The sequence below is a fragment of the Monodelphis domestica genome, chromosome 5 (assembly GCF_027887165.1).
Source record: "Monodelphis domestica isolate mMonDom1 chromosome 5, mMonDom1.pri, whole genome shotgun sequence".
Taxonomy (NCBI): Eukaryota; Metazoa; Chordata; class Mammalia; order Didelphimorphia; family Didelphidae; genus Monodelphis; species Monodelphis domestica.
In genome coordinates this window covers 203,883,442-203,898,898 of record NC_077231.1, presented here as the reverse complement: position 1 = coordinate 203,898,898, position 15,457 = coordinate 203,883,442, and the positions used below count along the sequence as shown (strand labels likewise).

The window sequence follows — 15,457 nt, the reverse complement described above, 5'->3', positions numbered from 1 at the left end:
CACAAAAATAGCCTGCCTCAAGCCTAGAGACCCCCCACTAGCTGCTGCACCAGCAAAAATCACCTGCCGCATAGGGCTGCACCCACACCCTGCTTTCAGCACATCATCAGCATTCAGCACCATGGCCAGCGCCTGAGGCAGCAGAAGGGAGAGTTCAACAGCAAACCAGAAAGAAGCAAAGAAAAAAAAGAAAATAATTCTCATGTTGGCTAGCCACAGGAGGGCTCTCGGATCTTTTTTTCTGGCATCCCTTTTTCTCCAGTATCTCAGCCAATGTCCCAGGGCTGCCAGAGGAATGATCATAAATTTCCAGTTTCTTCACTGGTTTACAAGCAGGGAAGAAAAGGAAACCCAGCCAAATCTCTACACTGTACTGAACAAGCATTATTATCTCATTTGGTTCAATTCAACAAACATTTAGTAGAAGCCTATTATGTGTACTAAGAATATAACAATGAAAAAATTACACTGTCTCTGCCCTGAAGGGGAAGAAGGGCATATTCCCCATAGTAGGGAAACAAGAGACTCAAAGAGGATATTGTGAACTCTTTTCATCACCACAGCCATTTTGAGGAAGGGATTCTAGGATCACTCTCCATAATTTTCAAAGGTACATAGTTAGGCTCAAAAAAATCAAAGAGTTAGTACACATCCCACAAAGCAAATCAGTGGCAGAACAGAGCAAAATATTGCAATCTTGGCCCCAATCTTATTCAGGAAAGTCTGAAAGGAAGACCTACACCCCCAAGGGAGACCTTGACTCATAATTTTCTAACCTCTTTCCCAGGAGATTGCCACAAACCTGAGACCCTAATCTATTAAGGACTAGCTTTACAGACCCTGGTCCACCCTAGGTTTTCCCCAGTTAAAACTTTCATCTCAGGAACTAGTTTGAAAGCAGTTTAATCTTGTCATAAGGAGCCTTCATTAAAACAAACTCAATCCTCTTGTGGTTCAGCTATCAAACCCTTGCTCCATCTCACTACCTCTAAGAACCATTTTCTTACTTTCCCCAGATTTTCTTGGCTACCTTTCTGGAATGGGGAATCTTACAGTAGTCTTTATTAACCCATACCTGGACTACTGCAGAAACCTTCTTGTTTTCCCTGCCTCAAGTCTTTTTCTTCTCCAGTCCATCCTCCACTTAGCTGTCAAATTAACTTTGTCTGACCATATCACTCCTCTATTCAATAAACTCTAGTGGTTCCCTATCACTTCCAGGGAAGCTCTCTATCATCACCAGGGTCAAATATAAAATCTTCCAGCTTTCAAAGCCTTTCATAACTTGACCTCTTCTTATTTCTCCAGTCTTCTTACACCTTACCCCCACATATCCTCTGAGATCCAGTAGCATTGACCTTGCTGCTCCTCAAATAAGACATTTCCTCTCCCAATCTTGGACATTTTCAATAGTCTATTTCCAATAGGCATCTCAATTTAATTATATCCAATACAGAATTATCTTTCACCAAATACCCATCCCGTTTCTAAATTCCCCTAGTATTATCAAGAGCATCATTTTCCAGTCACCTGGGTCTCCAACCTTGGTATCATTCTCTCCTCACTCTCTCACCTCACATAATCTAATCAATTGCTGAATGTGATTTTTTTTTCCTCTAGAATATGTCACATTTATATCTCCTTCTCTACACTAACTCAGCCACCACCTAAGATAGGATAGCACTACTCTTACCCAGGCTGTTGTAATAGCCTATTAACTGGTCTCTCACCTCAAGCCTTTCTCCATTCCATTCTATCTTCTAAAAAACCATCAAAGTGATTTTCCTAAAGTGTAAGTCTGACCATGTCACCTGTCTATTCAAATAAATGTAGCTTCCTATTACATTCAAGATCAAACATAACCTATTTTGTTTAATGTTTAAAGTTCTTCATAACCTTTTTTTGCCCCTTCCAATCTTTTCTTTATTCCTTAAGATATATATATATATATATATATAATATATATATATATACACACACACACACAGACCCATATTTATCTCCTTGCTGTTCACAAACAATATCCTGCCCCCTATCTCTCTGCCTCTGCTCTGGCTTTCCCCTATGCTTAGAATGCTCTCCTTCCTCATCACCACTTATCATGGATTTGTTAGAATCCCTGACTCCCTCCAAGACTCAATTCAAATGCCAACTTTTGAAGGAACTCTTTCCCAGTCGACCCTCCTCATGTTGCTAGTACCTTCCTTTCTAAGGTTGCCTTCCATCTACTTGGTATTTATCTTATATATGTGCCAATTTATGTGCCTGTTGCCTTCCCAATTCCTGGTGGACAGGGACTTGGTTTTTTTCTCTTTTTCTTTTAAATCCCCAGGACTAAGAATAGTACCTGACATTTACTATGGTAAGCATTCAATAAATTCTTGTTGATTGTTTCTTACCATACTGGTCATGGTAGTTCGTGCAGAGGACAGAGCACTATAATGAGTTAGGAAGACTGGAGTTCAAATCCAGAAGCTTACTCTTAGACAAGACAGTATCATAAAGCTGAACCAACTCTAGAGTTGTATACTATTAAGTATTTGGCCCTATTAGCAAGATTCTACCAGATTAATAGTTTTATCAAAATAGAGATCTGGATTTGGCAATAACATATTTTGGCAGATGCAACCCACAAACAGATTTCTCCTTTTAAATAGTGTTGATGTTTCCCAAGCCCACAGTACTAAAATAGTTTCTTATTACTTTGGGAAAGTCTTAGCTCACAAAGAAATCTGTACTTCATCATGTGATTTCTTTGAATAAGGAATTTTAGCCCTTAGACAAAAATCCTACTAAGCACATGCCTATATAGAAAGGAGGCAGAGGACGATTATACCTTTTTCCAGAATCCTATTAAGCTATTCCCAAAAATAGATTGGGAATAGCTTGGGAGCCCTCAGCCCCAAAGCCACAGTCTGCCCAGAGATATTATCAGCCTTCAAAAACATCTCAAAATGAAAATTCTCATGTAAAGCAACCAACTTAAAAGGCAGCAAAAGAACAGGAATAGGAGGGAGAATCTAACCAATCCTTGGTCCCAGAGGTAGCATCTCTATAGAGGGAAAGGGGAAAAGGAAGACACCAAGACAGAGACAAAAACAGAAAGATGGAAATGAAAGGTCTGAATTCTCAGCCTTAATGACTATTCTTCTCAACTACTGCTAGAGGAACAAATGAAAATTCTAATGCTGTTCTCACTTTATACAACCTTTACCTCCTCTCAAAGGTCAAATCTGAAGGCATCATTGGAGAGGACAGAGAATAAATACTTCTATTTCTTCACCACTTCATCTCCCTTCTCTATGGAGAGTATTCTGATATTTTTTCCCAGAATGCATCAATGAGAAGGTAATGTTATGGAAAGAAGGAATGGAAAAGAGAAATATAAATGAAAAATGGAATCTATACCTACTTTCTTTGTCCTAGCACTGTATTTTTAGTTGCATTCCACTAGCAGCCATACTGTCTTCCTTGTTTTTTCTCTAACTTCTTGAGATTTGAGACGAACTTGAACTCTTCCACCCTTTGTAAATGCTCCAATATGGTCTGTAGTTTTTCAAGTTTGGAGGAATACTCTGTAGAAAATTAATATTCATCTAAGTCCCTTTTGGCTACCCAATACAGCCTTTGGATTTTAAAGGGAAAAAAGTTTGATTTTAAGACTGAAGCTATGAATCTGATTCTTCCCCCTTGCTGAAGCAGGGTGGAGACAAATTCTCTATCTGTAAACAAGCCTCTTAAGAGTGGTAAAACAATTAAATAACCTAGGCAGAGGCAGATGGAGAGGAGTGCACATGTACTACATGGCCATTCTGAATTCAAGTTTTGGTGACTTCTGGCTTCCAGAAGCCCCACTTCTTGTTTGACTGATGTTGGAGTCCTCCAATTAAAAAGACTTGGGGAAAAAGGGACTTCACAAAGAGCATAAACTGCTGTAAGGGAGAGGAAATAATTTTTTTCCTTGGAATTCAAGCCTGAGGAGGTGAGAAGTCTGGCTCAGGCTAGCACAGCCAGCATGGAAAGAAAGGGGCTAAGAGTGGCCAACCCACTTTTTATAATTTAATAAATAATTATAAATTGAGATATAGTCTCCAGAGAACTTTAATCATATTAACTCTCCTCTTTGATAGAGGAGATAATGACAACCTACAAAATAAATAAATAAATAAATTACCTTCCTCTTTTGTTTTCAGTTACAACCACTTCTCCAAACCAGCCTTCCAGGATGGAAATATCCTCTATTTCGAGTTGAGTCTTTTCCCATGGATAAGTTCTTCAGCAAATAGAATTCAACAAAATGAATATATTAGGTACTATATTCACATATTAGACTATATGCCACATATTAGGTACTATAATCAGCAAATGGGCTGCCAATATGCATGTTTTTACTTACATTTGGTCACAGGAGACTCCACAAAACTGGTGGCACCTAAAATCCTTGATTTTGACACTATCTTCATTGTACTGCCATCTTGTCTCAGAAGTCACTCAGGCTCCTTGCTTTATGCCTCTTTAGTACTGCTTTTGCCCTCACGGTTTCCAATTTGAATAATACAGAGCCAAGGGGATGATCAGAGTATGTCCCAAGCTACAAAATGACAGGTGAAAGCTAAGTGTAAATTTAAGATAAAGACTCAGCCTATACCCATAGAACTTACTCTGAGTTTTCCTATTCCACCAAAACACACACACACACACACACACACACACACACACACACACACACACACACTTTATATAGTGGAGTTACTTAGGATCCTGCAGCTGTTATAGATTTATTGCCTCACATGGCCTGGATCTGCTCATCCTACCACTCCCAAGTCCCTTTAATTTATATAAATTCAACTAAGAAAGAGAAATATAACATAAATAATGAAAACAAGTCTGTCAACCATTCCCCTCAAAAAGTATTTGTTCCAGAGTGAGCCTAAGAGAGGAGACAGAAGTGTGCTGTTCTCAGTTAATCTCAGTTCCCATCCAGGCCATTTAAGTTATGTTCTAGAACAGAGTGTGCTTGTAAATGCTTAACAATCATATCTCCAGAGAAATTTAATCTGCATTACTAACATTTCAGTTTTTTTCTAAAAGACAAAACCTTTTTGTCTTAATAACAACTCCAAGGCAGACAGGCAAGGACTAGACAAAAAGGGTTAAGTGACTTGTCCAGGGTCATGCAGCTAAGAAGTATCTGAAATCAAATTTGAACCCAGGCCCTTCTGACTCCAGGTCTGGCACTCTATACACTGTACCACTTAGCTGTCCCATTACTAACACTTTAACAAAATAGCAAATCAGGCCCTGTTTTGTAGCTTTCACCAATTTCCTAGGTATAAATGCTCTCATTGAAAATTTAACAACTGGCTGCAAAACCAGTTTGAGCCAGCTTTAGCACATCCCTTATCTCTTCTTCATCATACCTATGATCTATCCATTGTGCTGAAACTGGTAGAGCTCACAGGAGGTATCCCTTACCTGGCCTCCCCAGCTTTCTCTGTCAACCATACTCACAAAGCAAATGTACAGTCACAAAGATAGTCTCTGCTAATGTTCCAATTGACTTCTTTTATACCGCTTTTGCCTCCCAGTGAAGGAAGAGAAGAAGAAATGTTTATTTGGTGGTGTGATCACAACCTAAAATCACATTGTATGTACGCCCTTTCAAGGACACTTTTTCCCCCTAATAAAAGTTTTTCTGCCAGTTAAGTACTTACCAGTTTTTATTTTCTTCTATTTGAGTAGAAGTCTTGCTTCTCACTTGTCTCCTGATCATTTAGCTGAGTATTGTGGTAGGTTTATCTGGGTATTGTGGACATTCAATTGTCCCCATAGCAATCATCTGAGATCCAGCTGTGCTCTTGTACAGCTACAGGTACCCTCTTTTAAAAGAGTGGAACCCCTTTCCAGCTACAACTGTTTACAGGTACTGTATTATATTTTATAAGCAAGTTGAAGAATTTGCAGTCATTTTGATGATACACTAGTCTCACCTTATGTGCTGGCTTTAACCCAACCATCATATAAGGTGTAATTCCCCCTTAAAGAATCTGATTCAACTATTTTTTGCAGCTACTGTACATTTTCCTACCCATACCTTCTTCCTCACACTACATCTGACCATAACTGCAGGGCTATAAAACTCTAACCTAAACTCACACTGATTCTCTTGTGCAAAATGAGATTCCCAACTCTTGACAATTCCTTGCAAATACTTCATCTCACCAACACATAGAACATACCATGACTTTCTGCACTAAATTGCAGCAGTAACTCTCCCATCCATAATCCTCCTTGAGTGGACCCTGGGGTTAGATTCTCCCACAATGCCCAACATCAAGCTCTTTTAAGTCTCATAAAGAAACCTGGAAAACTAAGGATAGCCATATCTTTGCAGAACCTCCAGGACACAAGTATTCCATCCTTCAAGCTGAACATCACAACACTCTGGCAGCAACCACACTGTTAGTCAACTATGTCCCAAAGTAATAGGATATTTAAGTAATAGGTTGTGTCTTTTGTGGGATCTCCCTGAATCCTCCCCTTCAGCTCTCATCTAGACCATCATATATATTTTCCTCATTATTTCCCTTTACTTTTCTGCTCCATTTATCACACAGTTGCTAAACTAATGCTACTAAAGCATAGATTTGACCATCTCCATCCCCTACATAAAAATAATAATTTTCAATTATTCCTGACTCCTCTTAGGATAAAATATAAAATCTCTAACTTTGTATTCAAAGACCCCCACACTCTAGTTCCCACACACCTTCCTAGTCTTATTTCCTAAACTCTTCTTCATGGACTCTACATCCTAGACAAACTGCTTTACTAGTAATTCAATGTACATAAGATTGTAGCTACTGCCCTTGTGTCATTACCCAGGCTGCCCTCAGGCCTCTAATGCACTTCCTTCTCACCTCCACTTCTTAAAATGAAGCTTCCTTCAGAGCACAGAGCAGATGCCATCTCCAATACAAGACCTCTCTGATCACTCAAGCTATTATTGCTCTCTATCTCTTGAAACTAATTGTGTACATGTGTATATACATATATATGTATGTGTATATATATATAACTATTCCATGTATACAATAACTATAATACTATATAAAATGCATGTATACATATAAGTCCTCCATCTATACATCTGTGTGCAGGTATATATATATACATATATGATCATAAAATACCTGTGTAATATAATATATACACTGTCTTTGAGAGGCACTATGATATAATGAATGCAGAGACTTTTGACTTCAGAGCCAAGACAACCTGGTTCACACATGTACTCTAATATGTACTGGATGCATGTGCTCTAGGCCAATCATGTCAAAGTCAACTAGAAACAGGGACCATTAAATGGAAAATAAGTATCCTTGTAGGCTGTATATTGACTTAGACAATCACACATTAATATTATCTATGTTTTATTGAATTTTTATTTATTTTGTTAAATAGTTCCCCCCAATGACATTTTAATCTGGTTCAGTGCATGGGGAAGGGGTGTAGCTCACATGTGATGTTTTGACCCTCTGATACAGGCAACTCTATAAGACTATAGGTTACAGAGAAGATTCTGATCTCCCTCAGGAGAGGAAGACCCTGACCAGGAGCTCCTTAGACCAGTGAAATCCCAGTTCCATTTCCTATCTTTGTACTTTGTATTTAGTTATCTATGTACAGCCTCCCCATAGAATGTGGAATAGGTTGGTGGCATTTGTGCCCAATTTCTGATACTCTAACATGAGTCAGAACACTGGCATGTAATTGTGCTCAAATGCTCTATCAACTCCATGCCCACCCCCAGACTCACTCTTCCTGTCCTAGAGTCTTCTTTTATCTAGTTTAGGAGAATGATGTATTTATGCTCCCTCACAATTAGACCACATCCTTCACTTGGCCTTCTCCTCATGTTGCTTCATTTATCTACCTTGACTCATGGGGTCATGATTGTAAACACACAGTTTAATTAAACTAGTAATTACCTAGTAAAAACAGAAGCACCCAAAGATATAGCCTGAAGCACTCTTTCCATTCAGTCCCAAGTCCAGCCCTCTAAGAAGGAAAAACTCCATTAGTTTTGACCCTATAGGTCATTCTTGGTTGGGCATGTAGCAAAGGAGAATATGACTTATTCATATTCATGACTTATTCATAAGTCATATTCTCCTTTGCTACAGGCAGCTAGGTAAGGAAGACTTATCTACTTGAGTTCATATCTGGGCTCATACACTTATTAGCTTTGTGACCTTGGGCAAGTCATTTAATACCATTTGCCTCAGTTTCCTCAGCTATAAAATAAGTTGCAGAAGGGGGCAGCTGGGAAGTTCAGTGGATTGAGAGCCAAGCCTAGAGATGGAAGGTCCTAGGTTCAAATGTGGCCTCAGACACTTCCCAGCTGTGTGATCCAGGGCAAGTCACTTAACTCCCATTGCCTAGTTCTTACCACTCTTCTGCCTTGGAACCAATACACAATATTGATTCCAAGATAGAAGGTAAGGGTTTAAAAAAATAAGCTGGAGAGGAAAAGGCAAGCCATTCCCATATCTTTGCCAAGAAAATCCCAAATGGGGTCACAAAGAGTTGAACACCACTGAAAACAAGTCAACAACATCAATTTTCCCCATATATTCTTTGATTTATATATTACCCATTGGGTCTTTAGAGTGGGACTTCTTTTTTTTTTGCTTTTTTATTCCCAGGGTCTTTCACAATGCCATGTATATAATAGATGTATAATTATTGTTTATTAAGTTGAATTAAACTGAACTCTACCTGTCTCAGTGTCCCTGCAAGGTAGCTGTGGAGCAGTAGCAGTCTTCCTGTGAAGAAATGCTGGATTTGTTGTCAAGGAATCTGAGTTAAAATTCTGCCTTTGTCATTTTTAATTTTGGTGTGTCCTTAGTGAAGTCACTTGAATTTCCCTGGGTCTCAGTTTCTTGCTCTGTAAAATGAGGGGGTTAGACTAAATGGCCTCTAAGGTCACCTCCAATTCCTGTTAACTATTGCTTCTTGTCTATGGAGTCTATCTTGTAATGGCAAGTCCAAGTGTAAAGGTTTTAAGTAATGAGCTAAGAGCAACACAATAAATAAAAGCTCATGTATCTATATATCACTTTAAGGTTTATAGACAGCATTTCCTTCGCAGTGGATTGTAAATTTGATTATCCCCATTCTACAAGGAGAAAAAACTAAGGCTCAGGGAAAAATGGGGTTGCTTGTCCAGAGTTTATGGTAATTGTCAATCCCAGAAAAGGAACCCAAGTCTTCTAAGATAAGAGCTAGTGCTGATTCGCTTAAATCAATTCTCTAGGAAAAGTCTAGGATTCCCAGAATTATATACCTATCTCCTCCCTCCTTTAATTCCTTTCTCTTTCAAAAACATCCCATCCCAGGTTCTTGGAAAGGCATACAGCAGATTTTGTTCTGGAATCAGGGAGACTGAGACAAACAGAGGGAAAGTGACTTCATAGCAAAAGAAAGTCACAACTCAGCAATTCTTTTCTGGTCTCCACATCTACCCCTATTATCTGATTGTATCCCAAATTACAGGTAATAAAAGAAAAAGATGCTTGGCAGAGATCAAAGGTATGGTCCCCTAGCAGAGGTTAGCCAAGACAATAATGAAGACAAAGCTTTTTTGCATTCCATAACTGAACACTCAGGAGGTATCCTATCAATTAGTGGCCCAGTGGATAAATCACTGGAGTCAGAAAGACTTGTGTTCAAATCCACCTTCAGATATTTATTAGCTCTGTGACTTTGAGCAAGTCACTTAAACTGTTTGCCTCAGTTTCCTCAATTGTAAATGAGGATAAGAATAGCACCTAACATAATTGTTGAGGAATAAATGAAATAGTATTTGTAAAGTATTTAACACAGAGCCTGGCACATAGTAGGTACTTAACAAATATTTGTTCCCTTGCTCTCCAAACCCTACCCCCATTCTAGAAGTCAAGTGCCTTGAAAGTTAAAGAGTAGGATTTCAAAACTTCAAGATTCATGATTTAATCACAAATATGAATAGATATGAGACAAATTGCAATCTTTCGATACCTAAGCAATCTGTTTCATGAGCAACTAGACTAAAAAAAAAGCATCACCTGTGGCCAGCCTTCTGGTAATTAACATCTCCAATTTTAAGTAAGTTTGTTTCTTTTTTATGAAAGAGTTTCAGAAACTTATTTAAAAGAGTCACAAGAACAAAATGAGGATTTTTCCATCTCTTAATAGAGAGACTAAAAGAAATATATACAAGTTTGGAATCCTGAATCTCCATCCAAGTCAAGGAAAGAAGCCCCAGGGTCTCCTGATCTCTGGCATTTCATCCTGTAAGCCTCCATTTCTTCTTCTCTAGACTCTTGGGCTTCATACATGCTATCATTCATGCTCTAGGAAGACATCTTCCTCTCATCTAGCTGCACAATCTCCTTGATGTGGAGGAGTCAGGTATCCTCAGCATTTAGTGCTTTTTTCAGTTTATTTGTTTTAATCCTCACTGTCAGAACTACTCTTTCTGTTTCTCTTGGTAAAGTTCCATCAGTTTTTGGTCTGCTCTTCTGCTCTTTTCCCTCAGCATCATCAGGAATATATTCATGGGTATTATTAATTTCCTTCCCAGCTTCTCAAGTACAGTAGGAAAACTTGGCAAAAGTGTGACAGCACTTGTATCCCCATCTACCTTCTTTCTAGTAGGAACCAGGTAGGTGTATTGTTGGTCTTGACATCCTCCTCATCCTTAGAGCAGGCAACAGCTTCCTCTTGTCCTTTGGTGACTGTTCCATGTCTTCAATAATCCATAAAGTCTTCTATTTGAGCTAACAGTAACTCAGAGTGGGGTGCATCCAGGTGTTCTTGGCCTCCACACTTCTTTAAGGATACTTTCTTTCTGTTGTTCTTTGAAATCCTCTTTTTTGACTTTAGACGATTTATATAGCAATTCCAGTTTTCTTGGATCTGCTTGGAGATGTACTTCAGAACCTTTGTCATAAGCCTTCCAGGCAAACAACTGTGTTTGTGCCATTGAAATTGTATCTCCAGTGTATCAAACAAAATTGTCTCCTACATAACTAACTTCATCAGTATTTTTTCCTGCATTGGCATAGGGATTCTCTCGCATTGCTTTTGTTTTGGGATCATAGTAGATAGAATTGGGATCTAAATTTTGTAAGAATTCAGTGATGTCTTCTTGAATCCTGAGATTCTAGAGTGTAATTCAGTTTTTTGGGGGTCAAATTATGCCTGGGCATATCAGCACCATCTGCATTTATCTTCATCTTCACTGTTATGGTCTTGGACAGCAGATATAAAGTCTATTGGTAGAACCAGACTTGAAACTTCTCCATCTGAGTAAGACTTTCCAGAACTCCCATCCCCCTGGCCCAGCCTTTGGGATCACCTCTACACCATCCTAGTAGAACTGTAGCAAAGAAAAAACTTATTTTTCTCACACTTATTTATATATAGCTTTACTGCTTATACCGAGCCCACAAGGTAAATCATGTAAGTAGTATCCTTGAGTTACTGAGGTAAATTAAAAAGTAAATTGACTTGCCCAAGGTCAACCATCCAGAAAGGGTCTGAGTCAAGATTCACCCTAGTCAGGTCAGGTCATATGACTCCAAATCCAGGGCTTCTTCTGCTTTACCATGCTGAGGCCTGCTAAGTCAAGAGAATTGATCCAGCCTGGCAAAGTGTCAAGTCTGGAAAGTTTGGCCAATCCCCAGAGGGGCAGGTAAGTCTTGTAAGATCCAGGTATGAGATCAAGTCCAGGGCAACTCTTAAATGGGGAAGATCAAAGACTCATCTTTGGGCATTTGTTGGGCAATGAAGAGTTAGGAACACAGGCTCAACAGTCAGAACAAGTGTAATAAAGTAGAAAATCTGTGGAAAATATTTCTGGTTGTGGTAAATGCTATACTCTGGCTTTGCTGACTAGAGAGTTACTAGGGGAACCTGTGAGTGCCTAGTTGTTATGGAGATAGAAGTACTTCTGAGTTATAGAGAGATAAAGAGAGATATAGAGATGCTACTAGAGGGGTTACTCTGGGGTTGCCTATTGATCACTGATGGCTAATAGATCAAAATATTTCCTACCCAGTCTCCTCCCTTCACCTCCCAGTTTCCACCCAAGCCCTTCTGCCTCCCTTTCCCCTCCCCTGGTCTTAGTCAGCCACCTTCTAAGTAACTCAAGGGCACTGTGAGATTTCAGAGAAATATTCTTTACTCTTCTTTTCTCAAGTAAAGGGGTTTATTGGGAATAACAGGATGGGGATTGTGGTGGGAGGGATGAGGTTTGTCCCTAATCTACAAGGAAGGGTTATGAAAGATTTGGGAAATGTCAGTCTTGTCACAACTGTGACTCAGGGACAATCAGAGAGATGGAGGACAACTGTTAAAATCTTCTTTCTTCTTCCAATTACACAAAGCCACCAACAAAAGTTAAATTCTTCTCAGATTAATTTCAGAAGCCCTCCCAAAGGTCTCTCTCTGCCTAGATCAAAAGTCAGTCTCCTTCTTGGTCAAAAACCCCAGAGAAGAAGTTTCTCCCTTGGTTAGTAACTCCCAGAGAAGAAATTTTTCAGATCATCTCCTCTAGTCAGGCTCCCAACTGCCTTTCCTAGGAACATTCTGTTTTGGAATCTTCACCTTGATTTTACAGATCAGGTCCCCAGCTTTGTTTCTTGCATGCTTGAAATTCTCTCTTCCTCCATGCCTCTTCCACACAAGCAAGGATCAGGCTTAGACAAAAGGGAGTGAGTGACAGGGCTCCAGCATTAGGAATTGAGTTAGATATTGAAACAACTGCTTTGAGAGTCAGGGGAAGTTCCTGATGCTTCATTCTGGTGATCATTATGGTCTCTGAGCCCAGACAGCCCTGAGCCTGTAAGAGAGGAGAAGTAAGGAAACTTGCAGTGAAGGAGTGAGAAGGTGAAGGGTCAGAGAATGCCTGCCATTGGCAATGTCAATCCAATATGATATCTTGCAGAGGAAGATGAAGAGTAGGCTAAGGGCTCAGAAGAGAGAAACCAGGGGTATTTTTGCTGCAAAATAGAATCGATTTTGGAATAAGACTGTACAGTGTCTTTTATGGGGTTTGTCCTCCTCACTCAGCTGCCAGAATGTCAATTTGCAGGTGATGGGCTAGGGATTATTTGAATCTCCTGCAAAGAAGCTTGATTCTGGAATGGCCCTGAGACTTCTATACACAAACCCCTCAGTGTAATTGCTTGCCTCGGAGCTAGGGCTGAGGGAGGGAAATTGGGCTGATCTCCTGACAGGCTGAAAGGCCTGAGCTCAGGAAGGAGCAAGGTTAAAGCAAGCTCTCTGCTGTCTCTGCCCCAGTTAAGAGGGGATTAGCCAGAGGACAGGACTTTCCAAATTGGGGCAGAAAAAGTTAACCTGAATGACTGGGAGTTTTTTTTTTTATCCCAAACATTCTATTGAAAGAAAAGATAAGGAGACTTAAGACAGACAATGAGAACACCTAAGAGTCACTTTCTTTCTCTTGGCCTCAGTTCTTTCATCTGTTAAATGAGAGAATTGAACTAGATCTTCAAATTTCCTTCCAATTTCACATCCAGGGTACCAAGACGAGCCCCCACTTGGGTTGCCACTAAGTAAGGCATTATCCAGTGCTACAAACCCCCAAAGTTTCTGGGAAGTAAAAACTGAATTGAAATTAAAAGGAAAATATCTATAATTTTGTTTAAGATCTTGAGGAAAATTCTAAACACTATGGTGAAATTGTTAGTGCAATGGAAGCCAGGCCACTAGATTTTCATGAGCACTGCAATGGAGAGGGAGAAGGGGAAGCAATTGTTTAAAATGGGACAAGCTAGTGACTGACCTGAACCCAGGGAATTCTAGGGCTAATTTGCTTCTAGATGGCATAGGATAGATCTTGTTTCAATGTAGTCATTTGAGCAACTGGACACCTTTACAACTCTGTGCATCACTTCAGGCTACTAATACCACCATACATAATACCACCATGTGCTCTTATTTCTCTCCCTCCTTTACTCTTTCATTTATTACACACACACACACACACACACACACACACACACACACACAAATACACACACATCTGCTCATTTTTATTACTTATTCCCTGTTCTGATCACTCACAAGAATTACTTAGGTCTCTTGGTGGTGCTCAAGGCAAAGGGTTGTTCATCTTTTTTCTTAAACCCTTACCTTCTGTCTTGGAATCAATACTTTGTATTGGTTCCAAGGCAGAAGAGTGGTAAAGGCTAGGCAATGGGGGTTTAGTGACTTGCCTAGACACAACTGGGAAGTGTCTGAGGCCAGATTTGAACCCAGGACCTCCTGTCTCTAGACCTGGCTCTCAATCCACTCTGCCACTCAGATGCCCCCTGTTAATATTTTTTTAAAGAAGTTCCAGAAACCACAAGAAGGGCAAGAGTTTGGAGAGTTATGATAACAGTTGTTAAAATGGCCCCCACTTCCCCAGAATAGCCTCAACCTAGTATACAAAGCCCCAGCCTTTAAATATCCTAAGAGTAAATAATGTCTTTCTAGCTCTTTCTTTATGTTTCCTGATGCTACCCTCAAAATTCCCAAGTGAGATCAAATGAGATAATATTTGTAAAGCTCTTAGCCCAGTGCCTGCGGGCACATAGTGGGTACTTAAAAAATGCTTGTTCCCTCCAATTTTCTTCCCTCCCTCCCTCCCTCCCTTCTCCTTCTACTCAAAAGACAACATAACTCTGGAATGGAATCAGTCCTAAGTTTACCACATAACCTCTAGCCCTTTCATTCCCTCACCACAAGTGGTGCCAACACAAAGCAACAGCTTGGGAGAACTCTGTGTGTTTGTGTCTATGATGTTGGAAATCAATAGGGAAGGGGGTTAAAGGGTGGGGAGAATGGTGGGAAGGAAGTAGAAGAGTGGACATTTGGAATAGAAATCCAGGCCTTCCAGCCTGAGGTTTTTGTAATAGCCTCAGTTTTCAGTGGAGATCATTACTTGGTATGTGTGTCACAATCTGTACCTCTTGTGTTATCTCCTTTAGAATGAACGTCCCTGAAGGCAAAGACATGCCGATGAACTTCCTCTTCATGCTCCCCAGTGGGGCACTTCACATCCAATGCCATGTTACTCTAATAACCCCAAAATCTAAGCAGTAGGTTTTTCTAACCCAGGGTAACATCTTGAATTATGTACCTCAGTTAAAGGAAAAGGAAGGAAGGTCACTCCTTAATCTTTTCAGCCACCCCCACTCAAGCAAAAAGAAATTCTAACCTTAGAATGCCAATGCATTGAGTTCAAAAATCCTGCCTCCTTATGATCTCCTAATGACCTTCCTAATAATATAATATTCCATGTGAGAAGCCTAAATTTTAAGCTACATGGGCACAATAATGGTAACAAAAAAAAGTGGTCACAGATGAGGAAACCTCCTTTGACCATCAATATCTAATTTCA

General features: G+C 39.7%; 1 pseudogene; it reads right to left on the bottom strand.

Annotated features, from left to right (window-relative positions):
* LOC100618094 (pre-mRNA-splicing factor SLU7-like) overlaps positions 1–15,126 on the bottom strand; it is a 37,845-nt pseudogene extending 22,719 nt beyond the window's left edge.
* Positions 15,127–15,457: the final 331 nt, after the last annotated feature.